The sequence below is a fragment of the Micropterus dolomieu genome, linkage group LG18, assembly GCF_021292245.1.
Source record: "Micropterus dolomieu isolate WLL.071019.BEF.003 ecotype Adirondacks linkage group LG18, ASM2129224v1, whole genome shotgun sequence".
Taxonomy (NCBI): domain Eukaryota; kingdom Metazoa; phylum Chordata; class Actinopteri; order Centrarchiformes; family Centrarchidae; genus Micropterus; species Micropterus dolomieu.
In genome coordinates, this window is record NC_060167.1 from 27,022,864 (window position 1) to 27,035,931 (window position 13,068).

A 13,068-nucleotide genomic window follows, 5' to 3' on the forward strand; every position below is an offset into this window, starting at 1 on the left:
AGGCCCTCTCGTATACGCGCACCCACACACACACACACACACACACACACACACACACACACACACACACACACACACACACACACACACACACACACACATACAGCTCTCTTGGTGCTAACACCTCTCCAGCCGACAAGCCTTAATATGAAATAAACTCACTCGCCAATACCTGGCGGGCCTGTCTTGACTGACTGCTCAAATAGGAATGACCTCCATTTGGCCCGCATAAGAAGCTGGGATTGAGAGGCAGTGGGCGGCGTTGAGCTGCAAAGTGCTGGTGCATTACGAATCATATGAAGAGGTGAGTTTGCAGATGAGCCAGCAGCATAAACCCTCATCAGTGCCTATCAGAAGGGAATTTAAAGGCAGACTGAGCTATCTGCGAGCTTCATCACATTCTTTAAGACGGAGGGTGGGCACAGGGCAAGCAGTTGTGTTTTGTTCCCAGGAAACTGCCCAAATGAGAGAGGGTGCAAGAAGTGAGCGCCAGTGTGGAGAATTTGAAATAAAAGCTTGGTCTGTATTGTTTGACGCCTTGACCTTCCTAAAAAAAGGTTCCTTGTTGCTTCCCTCACTTCAGATGTAGCCACTGTTGTGGCAGAGCAGAAACTTCCTCAGCCAGAAAATGGCTTTTTTTTCTTGAAGGGAAACAGCCTTACTTTCTCTGTCTCTGTCGTGCTCATCCAAGTGAACTGTCTGTAATGTATAATTAATTTTCTCCTCTCTCCCAGTTTATTTTTATCGCCCACTTTTAACCATTCCTTCAAAGGACCCCTCCCCCGCTTCCGTCCTCCACAGTGCCTGCTGAAAGTGACAGCTGCTCGGGTACGGGGGATGCTTTTTGAAGCAGGCACTAAAAAGGCCACTCACTCAAGACGACTTGCAATAGAAAAATCTCTGCCGTTCTGACAGTATCAAAAACATGCCTGCTAATCTGGCTGCAAATTGAAAATAAGCTCCGGCTCCACTGTAGTTTGTGCTGCCTGTTGGGGAACAGAATTTACATGGTCTCCTTTTGTTCAAAGGGTTGTTGATTAGTTTGGTTGAAATGTAAAGCATCGCGATGAGATTGACTTAAGTAGGGCACGAAGAAACGTCTCTTGTTCACTGTTTAGCACACACTTTTCCCCCGTTTTATTGACAGGAGCGCTGCATTGGATTTATTTTCTTGTAAAGTCAAATTGACAGTCTCTCATAATTTGTGAAACAGGCTCTCATCCAAACCAAAAACAACCCCTCTTGTCATTGGCTGTATTTGACGTCACTACTGAGATTGAGTTACAGTCATCCTGAAGGTCCAAAGATACAGCGTTGGCCTCTGTTCCACTTCTGACCCAGTGGCCTTGTCTAGAAATCCCACCACCCCAGCAGCTAGTGGGCAAAGTCTCAGCAGATGAGGTTTCCCCCCTGGCATGCTAATGCTCCTGTCAGCATTCTGTCCATCTCCCCTCAGACACAGACTCAGACAGGCAGCCCGGGTCTCAGATTTGCATGCACATAAAAAATGGCGTCTTGTTGCATTTCCTGCTTTGAAGAAAAGCTGGGGCATGCTATCGATCAGGAGGTCATGGTTCCTTCCTGTAACATAAGAACAGCTATACCTGTCATCTGTATTGTTCTGATTTTATTGCTAAGGTGCACATCTAGCAGGACAGGTTGTTCTTAGAACTCTCTCTTATTCTGGTTTTTCCTGTATAATTTCTTTTTCTTGCTTAGTTTCTGTAGGGCAAGTCTTCCAAAATCACTTTACTCTATGCTTATTGTTATACTCATGTGGTCTTCAAACTTCCTCACTAGCAAGTAAGAATCGTGTGGGTAAACAGTTACAGATTACTTCCACATTCAATTTACCATGATGCCGTAGACAGCTGGTTTAATGGTACACTATAGTAAGGGATCAGTATTTCCTTTTTTTTAATTAAAAACTTATCTGGATTTATCAGGGCGTAGTGAGGAAACTGCAGTTAAATATGTGTAAGAAAATATGGGTTGAATCATATGCAATGCAACTACTAACTATTATTTTAATTCATGCTTGTTTTTACTTGCATGGAAACGTTTTGGTCAACAGCTCATTCGTGGTTTCTCTCCATGTCTCTTTTACAGTTGTCGGTTTCTGGACTTATCTAAAGAGGAGGTTGTCATTTACAGTGAACTGTGGTGATGAACACTGCATTAGTGGGGGCATCTTGGTGAACAACCTGGTATGTTTTTTGTTGATTGTCATTAGACGTGTTTCCATCAGCGTTTTTATGCGCATTTTGAAGTATTGCACTAGAAAAGGTTGATGGAAACGGCAAAATCTTAATTTTGCAAAGAAGTTTTTACGCTTGCTTGAGGTGGTTTTTGCCTTTGTCGAAAAACTGTTCTGACGTAGCGAACATGTAACTCGCGTCTGATCCGCTGTTGGTGTCATGCTGAATATTCCTATAACGTGCGGAGACATGGCTGGTAGCAGTTTGCCTGCTTGAAACACATTTCTGAGGACCTCTCTCCATTTTTCTAACATCAATGGCCATCATTTCCATGCGACTGTTTTTTTTTTTTTTTTTTTTTTCTGGTTTGGAACCCATATGTCTTGTTTATTACAGCCAAGTGTGTAACGTCAACTACTCCAAACCTGCTGATGGAAACAAACTTATTTTGCGTGTACTTATTTTTCTTTTTTGCGATTTCAAAAATCCTCTTAAAATTCGCATGACAGTTAGATGGAAACATGGCTATTGAATGATGAGCATTAACTATAGTGTGCAGTGAGTATGCTATACATTTAGTTTATAGTGTTTTTTTATTACACACACGTTGATGCACATGATAAGGTGTCACAGGACAGTATTATTTTTGTTATCTAAAATATGGCAGCACCAGAAACATTAGGATGTTGTTGGGCCCATCACCCATACCCAATGTTTGCCTTCCTAAGTTCCCCTTGAGCAAAGAAAAGCAAATTCCACTGGTTCGGTGGAGGGGGGGGGGGAAGCAGATCGCAGAAGCAGAGTGCATTGTATCTGGCCCAGCCTGTCAGTATCATCGGCAGAAAGTGTGTGTTGCTGATGCTGAGATAGTCTCAGTTTAGATGAGGGAGCCTACTGGTTGTTTACTGTGCTCACTGGAGTCTGTCTGCCTCTTCAGGCATGTTTGGCTTGTTAATGAGAACCACTGTGTGAGAGAGGAGGCTGAGCGCTGTGGGTGTGTGCCTGTGCATGTATTTGCATTGAGATAAGCAGTGCATCGTCAGTGTGCACTTGTTGTTGTGCACACTGTATAAGGGAGGAATGGTATACAGGATGCTATCTGAATGTGTTCACGTGCGAGCATGGGCACTCCTCATGTTTAATGTGAGGTAACGCTCTCCACTGTGGAGGAGATGAAACAGGAAAGAGTTTACACAGGCACATAGCCATTTATTGTTGTGATTAATGTTAATGGTGCAGCAACTCATAATTGCTCACTTGTTCCCCCCCCCTCAGTCGCTCTATCTCCCACTTCTTCATTCCTGTCTTCCATCATTTGTCCCCCCCTTCTTGCACACACACTCCCTCCTGCTTTCTGTTGTATTTACCAAGGGGAATCTTAAATAATTCAAGCGCTCTATTCTCCCCAGCCCTGTAAATAAGACTAATAGAAGGCGGGCCTTTGAAGAGAGCCACTTGCCCAGGGAAAGCATGGCCGTGGGCTAGCCTATAAATCAGCTAGCTGCCTTTCTGGCCCCTTTTTACTGAGGCTGTGTTGTTGACTAGGCAGCAACAACCCCCATGTTGTTAGCGGAAGGAAGGGCGACCTATTCCAGAAAGGTCAGCGGTATGGTGGTATTGCCCCCAGGGCAGTGGTGGTAACCCCTGAGAAAATGTGTGCATGTGTGTAAGACACATGTAGGATCTCTCTCTCTCTCCCTCTCTCTCTCTCTCTCCCTCTCGTGTGCACATGGACATGCACGTCCATTGCTCATAATACTCTAATGTCAGAACCTGCATGTGTGTTGTGGAGTGCTCATTCATTCATTTTGATTACCACTCAGTGCCTGGCACTCTTTAGATGTGGGCTGTGTGTGTGTGTTTGGTGAGGACTTATGGAGGCACACACCTCACCAAAAGCCAGTCAATAAAGGAAAAAAACATTTTCGTTTTCAGGCAGTTAGCCTTCCTAAATCCACAACGCGATCCCACTTCAGCTGCAAAGAGAAGGGTAGATTTTGAGTAGCTTTAGCCCTAAATCACTTTGGAGCACTTCCCAGCCTCTCACCTCCCCACGTTGACTTCTCAGTAGCCACTTTTCCGCAGCAAGGCCAAGTGGGACCTGTCTGGTTTTGGGGCCTGCTCAAAACTTTTCTAAGCTCAGACTGAAAGCAGTATTAGGTTTTTTTTGAAAACTGTAACCCTGATGACAAATGATTTCTGTTAGTAAACGATGTCTAAAAGAACCACAGAAATGTTGTTTTGAAGAAAACTGGAACATAAATAATAGTGCAAGCCTGTTCGTTTTGTAAGAGGAACAGGGCTAGTTACTCTACTGCTGTAATCACAGTGATGTCCTCGTCTGAGAAACTGTTTGCATTCCTGGCATCTATTGCCCTATGTTTACAGTGGCGCCAAATTCAAGATGTCAAACAGCCAATGTAGTCTGAAACTCCCCTAAAAACATTGCTGAAGCAGCATGGAATACCCTACACCTCCTCCCTCTACAGCCTCTTTTTCAGCTCCCTCTTTTGTACTCCTTTCAAAGGGTTAAAGAGGGAGAAGTGATGAGTGGCCCGGTGACTCTGGCCTCCATTGTGTGTGGGCATTGTACCACTGCATAGCATGTCGGCCATAGACACATGTACAAGGGGCTTTTCTCTATTCACAGGCGCTACAGTTACCGGGTAACCCTACTCTCGCTTCCTGCAAATCAATGCAAATACTTTCCAGAGGTTAGTGGCATAAGCAGGCTAATGATAACACGGACATTTCATGGGCAGCTCATTGCAAATGGGCCTCAGATAAAGCTTTACTTTTGCATATCATCGCTTCTCCCTTGGCCCACAACCTCCTTGTAGCTGTTGCTGAACAGCTTTGAGAACATTCTACTTGCATCTAACAACTTTTGACAAAAGTTTTGGGATGCTCCTGAAAGACCGGTTGTTTTTCCACCACTGCCTCAGTGGAAACATGTGCTCGAGGACCATAAAACCCGTTTCCCTCCCTTTCCTCCCTAACAGAGCTTGTTAAGGGGAAAACCACTCGACGGCATGTTGCGCAGAACATTGGTGTCTGCCCAGCCTGATTCTTTTAGCAGACCTGGGTTACCTCCATGCTGCAGCGGTGTGAGTCCCGGGGGTGCTTTTAAGTCGCCTCTCCCTCCTTGACCCCCTGCGGAGGAGAGGCAAGCAGAGCAGGGGGACTCTGGGAATAAGTGCTCCATGCTAGACAATGGCGGGCCGGCTTGACGGGGGTGGGGTGTTGATATATATAAACAGAACTAGAAGAAGAGCAAGGGGAAGGTCTCCATACTGGAAAGAAGTTTGAGATGGGGGGGGGTCAAAGGTTAGACTGATCTGTACTTTAAAGGTGGAGTGGGGCCATGGAGGTTTTATTGCCAGGGCCCTTGTGTTTCTTTTTGCCCAGCCTGGGATGAACCTCTGAGCTGCTACTGCATCATGGGGGAGGGGCCTCAGTGACCTCTGACCTCCCTAGCTCCCCCTCCCAGGAGCTGTCATAGGGTAGTGAAGAGCATCTTGAGGTGTTGCTCACCGGTTGTCTCACACTATTGCCCTGCCTGTCTCACAGGCATGTGATGAAGCAGCCAGCAAACACGAAGGAATGCGTCAGCGATGCCATTCAGCTCTTGTCGGGACGCCACATTCCAAATTAAATGGGGTGTGTAACTTGTGACTGGTGTGATGTGCTGATGTGTGGCAGCTGGGAGGAGTTGCTTCCTTTCTCTCAAAGTCTTTCCCTTGGGCCCCCCCCCACCAAGATCCATGATTTCCTTGGTTTCCATTGCATGTGGAGGAATGTGGCTGTTCTGGATGATCGGCTCTCCATTTTTATCAGAGTGTGACCTCATTTGGCTCTTGAGATCAGCGTGACATTGCCCCTGGTGCACCAGCAGACTCTCTCTGCCTGCTCTCTGACACATGACAGATAGTATTTGTCCAGCACACCCGTGAGACAACGCTGAATGTTGAGTGTAGCTTGAAAACAAGGGCTTTAAACCAATGATTAATTTTAGAACAGACAAGCAGGGCAGAAAAGGTTACATTTTCCAACCAAAGACTTCATCAAGGCCAAAATATATTTTAGAATCGGCCATACGTTACTTTTCTTTCTCCCAAACTACTAAAGAAGACACAGTTCAGGGCCGCCACCACATGTGCTGCTGTTCCCAAACATGGCACAAGCTGTTTTTAGCTCATTCAAGAAGCACACCTCATCCTGCCCTCGGCAATCAGTGCTGCAGTCAAACTTGGCCACAGCACAGACACATTTTCAAAAGTAGCCCGTCTCCCAGTCTGCTTGTAGCGGCATCGACATAAAAGCCTTGAGCGTTTAGATTTGTGAAAGGGCGGGATAGGAGAAATCTGAACAAAATGATGCCAGAAACTGCGCCTCGGCCAGAAAAGGCTGAGGGAAAGAAGAAGACAACAGAGGAGTGAGGGAGGGAACTTGGCAGCACTAGCTAACTCAGAACAGCAACAAGGCAGCTCCAGCTGAAGAATAATAAATAATGTTGTTTTAGGGAGAAGCTCTTGTGTGCAAGGCAGGGGGAGAAAAGCGAGAGAGTGTGGGGAAATGAGGATGACAAAAACTCAAAGAAGCTGAGTCAAACTTTAATTAAGGTCTGAACGCAGTATTGGAACAGCTGCTGTGGCTTGTGCCCCCACGCCACACCGGCTTTATGGCTTTTTTTTTATTTATTTGAAAGCCAAACAGATGTTATGAGTGGGTGGCGATTTTATCGGACGAGAAGTTTCCCTTCAGGGAAGAGTAGGAAATTAAACGTTCCCACTCTTCTGACTGGTGATTTCAGGGAATTAGTGTAAAGGTCTGCTGGTCACAGCAATGATGATTGTGACACTGTGATATTTTATCTAACCTACATTACTGTGTGGTAGATTTACTGTCAGGGCATCTTCATCTCTGTTCAAATGCTCTTGAGCAAGATGCCGATGGCCAGCATAATTCAAAAGCCACATAGAACAGTGTGATGCACAAATTTTCCTGCGATATTGAGCTTTGTGCCATACCTCTTCTTCCTCAGCATGGTGGCACGCCACCTGTGTGGCGAAAAGTTAGTCTCTCCCTCCTCTGATCCAAATGTCTGTCATCATCGACGTGGAGAGATCCCATTTGGTTCACCTCCTCTATCAGTGTGTCTGTCTCTACCTCTCTCTCCCTGTTTCTCATTCTGCCACTCTCCTATGAAGGACGTGATGAAAATGGCTGTTTAATCATGCAGAGAGGTCAACCAATCAAAGGGCCTGGGCTGAGTGATTTAAGGGCCTATTCAGAGCACAGCTGGAGGGAGAGGGAAAGGGTGGGTGACGGAGTGAGAGAGAGAGGGAGAGAGAGACTGGTTGGGGCTTGATTGCTGTATGGCCCAGGTCACCTCTCATCCACTTACCACTGGTCTCGTTTCACCAATAATTGTCCCTGATAGATTGATGTATAGGCAGGGAGATGAATGGATAGAGTGGGTAGAGGGCGGATAGGCAGAGGGGTGCGCACATTAGCGAGCCGACCCGCTGGTGATGAGATACGTAAACACACTCCAAACTCACGCGACCTCATCAACGGCAGTATAGACCCACGTCTTCCTCCCATTAACTTTGGCAGGCTGCTCCCACTGTAACTGCCGAGCTCTCCACACCACATAGACATGGAGAGAGAGACACACACACACACACAGATATAGTGTCTGCAGACAAGGCAGTTCTCACCTGAATGTCAATGTGAGAGCATGACAGATGGTTGGGAGGAGCAGGGGAAGTAAAGGCAGACAGAGACAGTGATTGTCTCCTGAAGCCCCCGACCACACACCCACCCAATCCAATTCATGATATAGATATTGTATATGGAGTTCAAACATGTGTTTGACCATTTATACCAAACACAAACAAAATGCCCTTTATTGTCATTCACACACGGCCGTAGTCCTCTGCTGTAGCTTCATACACACTAAAGCTAAAGCTGAATTTTACAAGGGCTTGTATAATTCTGTGCACTTAACAGGATTATCACGTTTCAATGTCATTAAAGTGATTACAACAATGTTTTGACACTGGGTATTCAACAAGGCAGACAGCGCGGACCAACTTAGTCGTTCTTTATGTGGTCACCTTATGAAAAGTTGATACAGCAACTCCTGCGAGAGAGAAATGGAAAGTCATAAAATGGATAGAAGTATCAAGAACAGTGGAATTTATGGCAGAGGTGTAGGACTGTTATCTACCATAGTAAGGTTGTCAAAATTACAGGTTCACTGAAGTCACTGTACACTTGCTGCAGTGGCCCTCCATTCTCTGTTTAATACCAAATATGAGTATTTCTGGACCTGCAGACAGCCCTGGTTATGAGCGGGGTCATTAGCTCAGAGCTGATAACCCAGATTGACCCATTCACACCGACAACGGAAGATGTCTTGTGTTACTGTTTTAGAAAAGCGAGTCTCTTGTTAATGGTTTGCTCAGTCTACGTGGAAGTGTAATGTAACCCTTTGCTTGCCTGGCGTGTGAATTTTTTTCACACTGGTTTCACAAAGAAAGATTGAAGAGAATTTCACCAGGTCCTGACAGGCGTATTGCCTGATCAACTTTATTGAGTCAACGGTATTGACTTAAGCTCCTGTTCACTCGTCACCCTGACATGGCAATTTCCCGCAAGCTTTCTGGGTGAAGCTAAATGTTTGAAAGGGACGTCTGTCACTCCTGCCCTGCCTTTCTGCCTGACTGTCAGTCTTCAGTGTTTCTCTCTTCTTTCTTTCCTGTTTCTTTACTTCTCTGTGTCCATCTCTCAACAAGCTGAGAATTGGTTTACTGGTCAGTAGCCTCACATCAGCTTTACACTGTGACCAATCATACAGAGTTAATATTTGGCTGCTGCCAGCTCAGTTAAATTAACAACCAGCTTAGTAAATTTTAGTTTTGGATTCCCTTGCTATGCCGTAATGAATGCTGTGGGCTGTTCATGCTGAGGTAGTTTTCAAACTATTTACATTTAATGCTACAAAGCACCAACAGAGAAGTACACAGACCTGTTGCACAGAGGGTAAATACTTTGCTGATCAAGATTAACAGAGGGAGCTAATGTGGATCAGTGGAAAGTGCTGATTTGACTCATCTTTTGCTTTTTCTTCACCTGTATTGTCATGGAAAAATGGTGGGGTGGACCAGTAGCCTAGGACATCACTGGTTTTAATGCTGATTCAGTTGACCTTTTTGAAGGTATAAAAGGTCAGTAAATAGTTAAAACATATAACAATTTCCCATTTAATATCCTCAGATAGCTGGTTTTGTATGAAACAATCAATAATCGTTTTTTTACAATAATATTAAACCGAGAGGAGCAGCAGATTCTCACACCTGAGTAACTGGAACCAGAAAGTATTTTTGCTTAATAAATAAATAAATTAATCCATCAATGAATCATTCATCAACATCATTGTTAATTTTCTGTCAATCCACTATTTACTTCAACCCTTAATCATGATATAGATCTCCCTATTTTATCTCTTCTGTGAAATCTAAAGGATAAAAGGACATGAGAATTATCCGTGTCTGTTTCCCAGCTGCAGTAGTCAGCAGTGGAGATTGTATTACTCTGTACTCACCGTTGCTCTGCTTGTGTTTCTGATACAGCCAATGAGTTAGCATTTGCAGAGTGCCACTCCAGCAGATAGCTGGCCTCTTGCTCTGTCTCTCTTACTCCCTCTTTCTCTTCCTCCCTCCCCATCCCTCTGACCTTGCGTCGGCGTGTGCTGATGAGCGCTGAGTGGATATACTCACGAGTGGTGGGGGTGTGTGTGTGTGTGTGTGTGTGCGTGCGGCGTGTGAACGCTGGAGAAACCGTGGGAGCTCCATTTGTTGTGTAAATGCAAGCCGCTAATTGACTGCCGGGCACGCAGCCTCTCCTTCACCGGCTGAACCCTGCCCTCCGCCGGGTCCTGGGGATCCTGCCAGGGGAATGTTTGCCCCCTCGAACACACACACATCCACACGCGCTCACAACACCCTCCCTTCCTCTCTCTTCCTCTGTCTGAGCAGGCCTGGCACTGGGCCAAAGTGAGGATGGGCACAGCGCAGGTCTCTCTCTCTCTCTCTCTGTCTCTCTGTCTGTCTGTCTGTCTGTCTCTGTCGAGCGCTCATAATGAAAAGCTACACGGCATTCAATCAGGATAACGTGCTGTGCTTTTTTCGACACGACTTTTGATACGTCTCATCTCATAAAACACAATGAGGTCTGTTTTTGTACTTATTTGTAAGATAAGTTTAATCTTCACTGAATCAAGCAGACCATGGAAAATCTTTATCTGTAGGTACCCTCTCTTGCAGTAGTTACACACACAAATAACACCTCATGTAGGTGAAGTAACCCTCGCCGCACTGATGCTCGGATTTAAGCCATTGTTAAGTTAGGGCCAAGACCGCTAGCCACAGTAGCCATATCAGTTTTAGCCTCAGTGGTAAGCCCACATGAGACAGTTAGCCCAACTGTTGGCTGGCTAGAGGCCCAGATCTCACACAAGCACGTGGATTTTTATGTAAAGCTGGCTGAATTAACAGCCAGTATGTACAGATAATGCCCTTTTGATCTCTCCTCTGAAATTTTGCATCTCCCTCTACTTTCACACGCAGCTGCCTATATTCAGACGTCAGGTGATAATGTGGAAAATGGTGCCGTGTACTGGGGCTTTCAGACGACATCCGCACCCGACACAATTTGCAGAAATGATTGTTATTGCAGCCCGTATGATCACCCAGCAGGTAGAGACATGTATTGTTCTTTATATTTAGCTGGAACAACATACAAGCTATATCACAATATTATAAATAAATCACAGGGGATATTTTGGCTCATATAGTGTTGTCTGTTCCCTCATGAAAGGACTATGGCATGTAGTGTTTCCTTGCTGTGGGTGGCAGTGCTGCTGGAGAATTGTGCCAAATTAGAAACATAAGGACACAGAGGACACACGCTCTATTTTTTTTACAAGCAGGCCAAACTTACTTTAGAATTGAGCAAATTTACATTTCCCCTTGGCTCAGTTGCCGACATGTGGACCATCACAGACATGCTTTAGCAGGGGAGACATGAGGAGACATGGTGACACAGGAAGTAGCCAGAGCATTAATGGGATAAGACGCACATTAGAGAGGGTCTTTTTCTGGAGGTGTCGTTATCCAGCTGAGTGGATGCACATGTTACCTGACGTAAGCATATGTAAAGAAATGTGCACTGAAACGACACACGACATGAATCGAAATTGTTCAGAGATGGTAGATAAATGTGCTAAGTAACTCTGTTTATTGTATCGTGGAGACTGCTAGAAAGGAATCACGGAAATGCAATCAGAATTACAATACTGCACACAAACAGACCAGATCAGACCTCCCGTGCTCAAGTTCTCCTGGGCCAGTCCATTGTTCTGCAGAGGTAAACATCAGGGAGCACATAGAGGAACAGACAAACAATAAACTGATGACACACACTCCCGTAACACTCTGTTTAGACTGCAAACACAAAAGAGCAGGTGTGTGTCTGTGTTTGTGTGTATGTAGCCAGCCACAAGTAAACGTGCAGTCCTGAGAAAGAAAGCTGGTGCAGGACCTGGTGCGTAAGAATGGCAACTTGCCGATTTCATACCATTAACCTTCCCACGGTTCAAAGCATCCAAATGTCAACTGGGTCACTTTTCCATTCTTGGCAGTTCAGAAATGCTGAGAATGCAGTGGATTGGCAGTGATAGGTAGCTCTGTCATGTGAAGCTTGTTTGATGTGATCTTCACAGTGTACTTCACAGTATTTGTTCATGGTATGCATGGGAGTGGTACTTGACTTTCAAAACTGGTCCACACTTACATGTGAAGGACTATTATTTTAGGCGTTCGATGGCAGCAAATGAGACTCAAAGAGACAAAAGCAAGGATTTAACATCAAGCTCGCCACTTATGCTCCAGAGACAACAACAATAGGATTAGCTGGCACGCTAAATAACTAAGGCCTAGGCCAAGCCTCTTATACTGTCACAAGGCGCTTTTTATATTGTGTATGCTAATATGGTCACCAGTTATTTTAATACAATAAATTGTCTTAAAAGTGCACAATAACTGCTTTCTAGATCACAATAGAAATGTATGCTTATTTTGTAGGAGGAATTATGACACTCTCTCTTGCTAGAGACACACAGAGTTATGCATTTTAAAAGACTACTGTACACATGGCATTGAGGATATCTCAGGGTCAAGTGTCATAATTCTTTTGTATTTACATTTCACAACATTATGTACTAAACCAGAGGAGCTGTTAATTCCCAAAATTGTCCAACAAGTCTGATTCACTATAGTTGCAGCAGGAGAACAGGATCATCTAGTATCCACAAGTGAAACGGAAACAATTGGAATGAAAGAGGAAAAACGTTGATTTGGGGTGTCACCGTCGAGAACCATTAAAAGCAAGCTATTATTTCCTGTTTTGATCCCCACTATAATCCCCACGTCAGCTCCACAAACACATTTGTTGCCGATAAAGCTTATTGATTCATATTGACTGTGTGCGGAAGTGGGGAGGAAAGACGGAGAGAGACAGCAAATGACAGGGCAGCTGGAAAGTGGAACGAGGGAATGAAAAGCTGAAAAGAGGAAGTGCAACTGAAAAACGAGTGGGGGGAGGAGGAGGAAGAAGAGTGAGGGAGCAAAGAGAAAGGGGAGAAAGTAACAGAGACGGGGAAAGAGCAAATTGTTCTTCCTTCCCCACTAGCTGCACCAGCAGTATTGCAGCCAGACCGGCTGTGTTGAATCTGAGTCAGCAAGACTTGAACTGGGACCCTAGCCTATAGCCCGGGGGCCGCTAGTAACACATGCGCGCGCGC

The 13,068-nt window shown here is 45.1% G+C and overlaps 1 protein-coding gene across 6 annotated transcripts in view; it reads left to right on the forward strand.

Annotated features, from left to right (window-relative positions):
* The window catches only part of plxna1b (plexin A1b), a 200,039-nt gene that overhangs the window by 4,312 nt on the left and 182,659 nt on the right, over positions 1–13,068 (forward strand). Inside the window, exon 1 of one of the 6 annotated variants that reach the window (XM_046029352.1) lies at positions 2,189–2,207. The exons of the other annotated variants lie outside the window; for them this stretch is intronic. The gene's annotated coding sequence lies outside the window, so the exon portion shown is untranslated. Of the gene's footprint in view, positions 1–2,188; positions 2,208–13,068 lie in introns of those variants that run through there. 6 annotated transcript variants of the gene reach the window in all.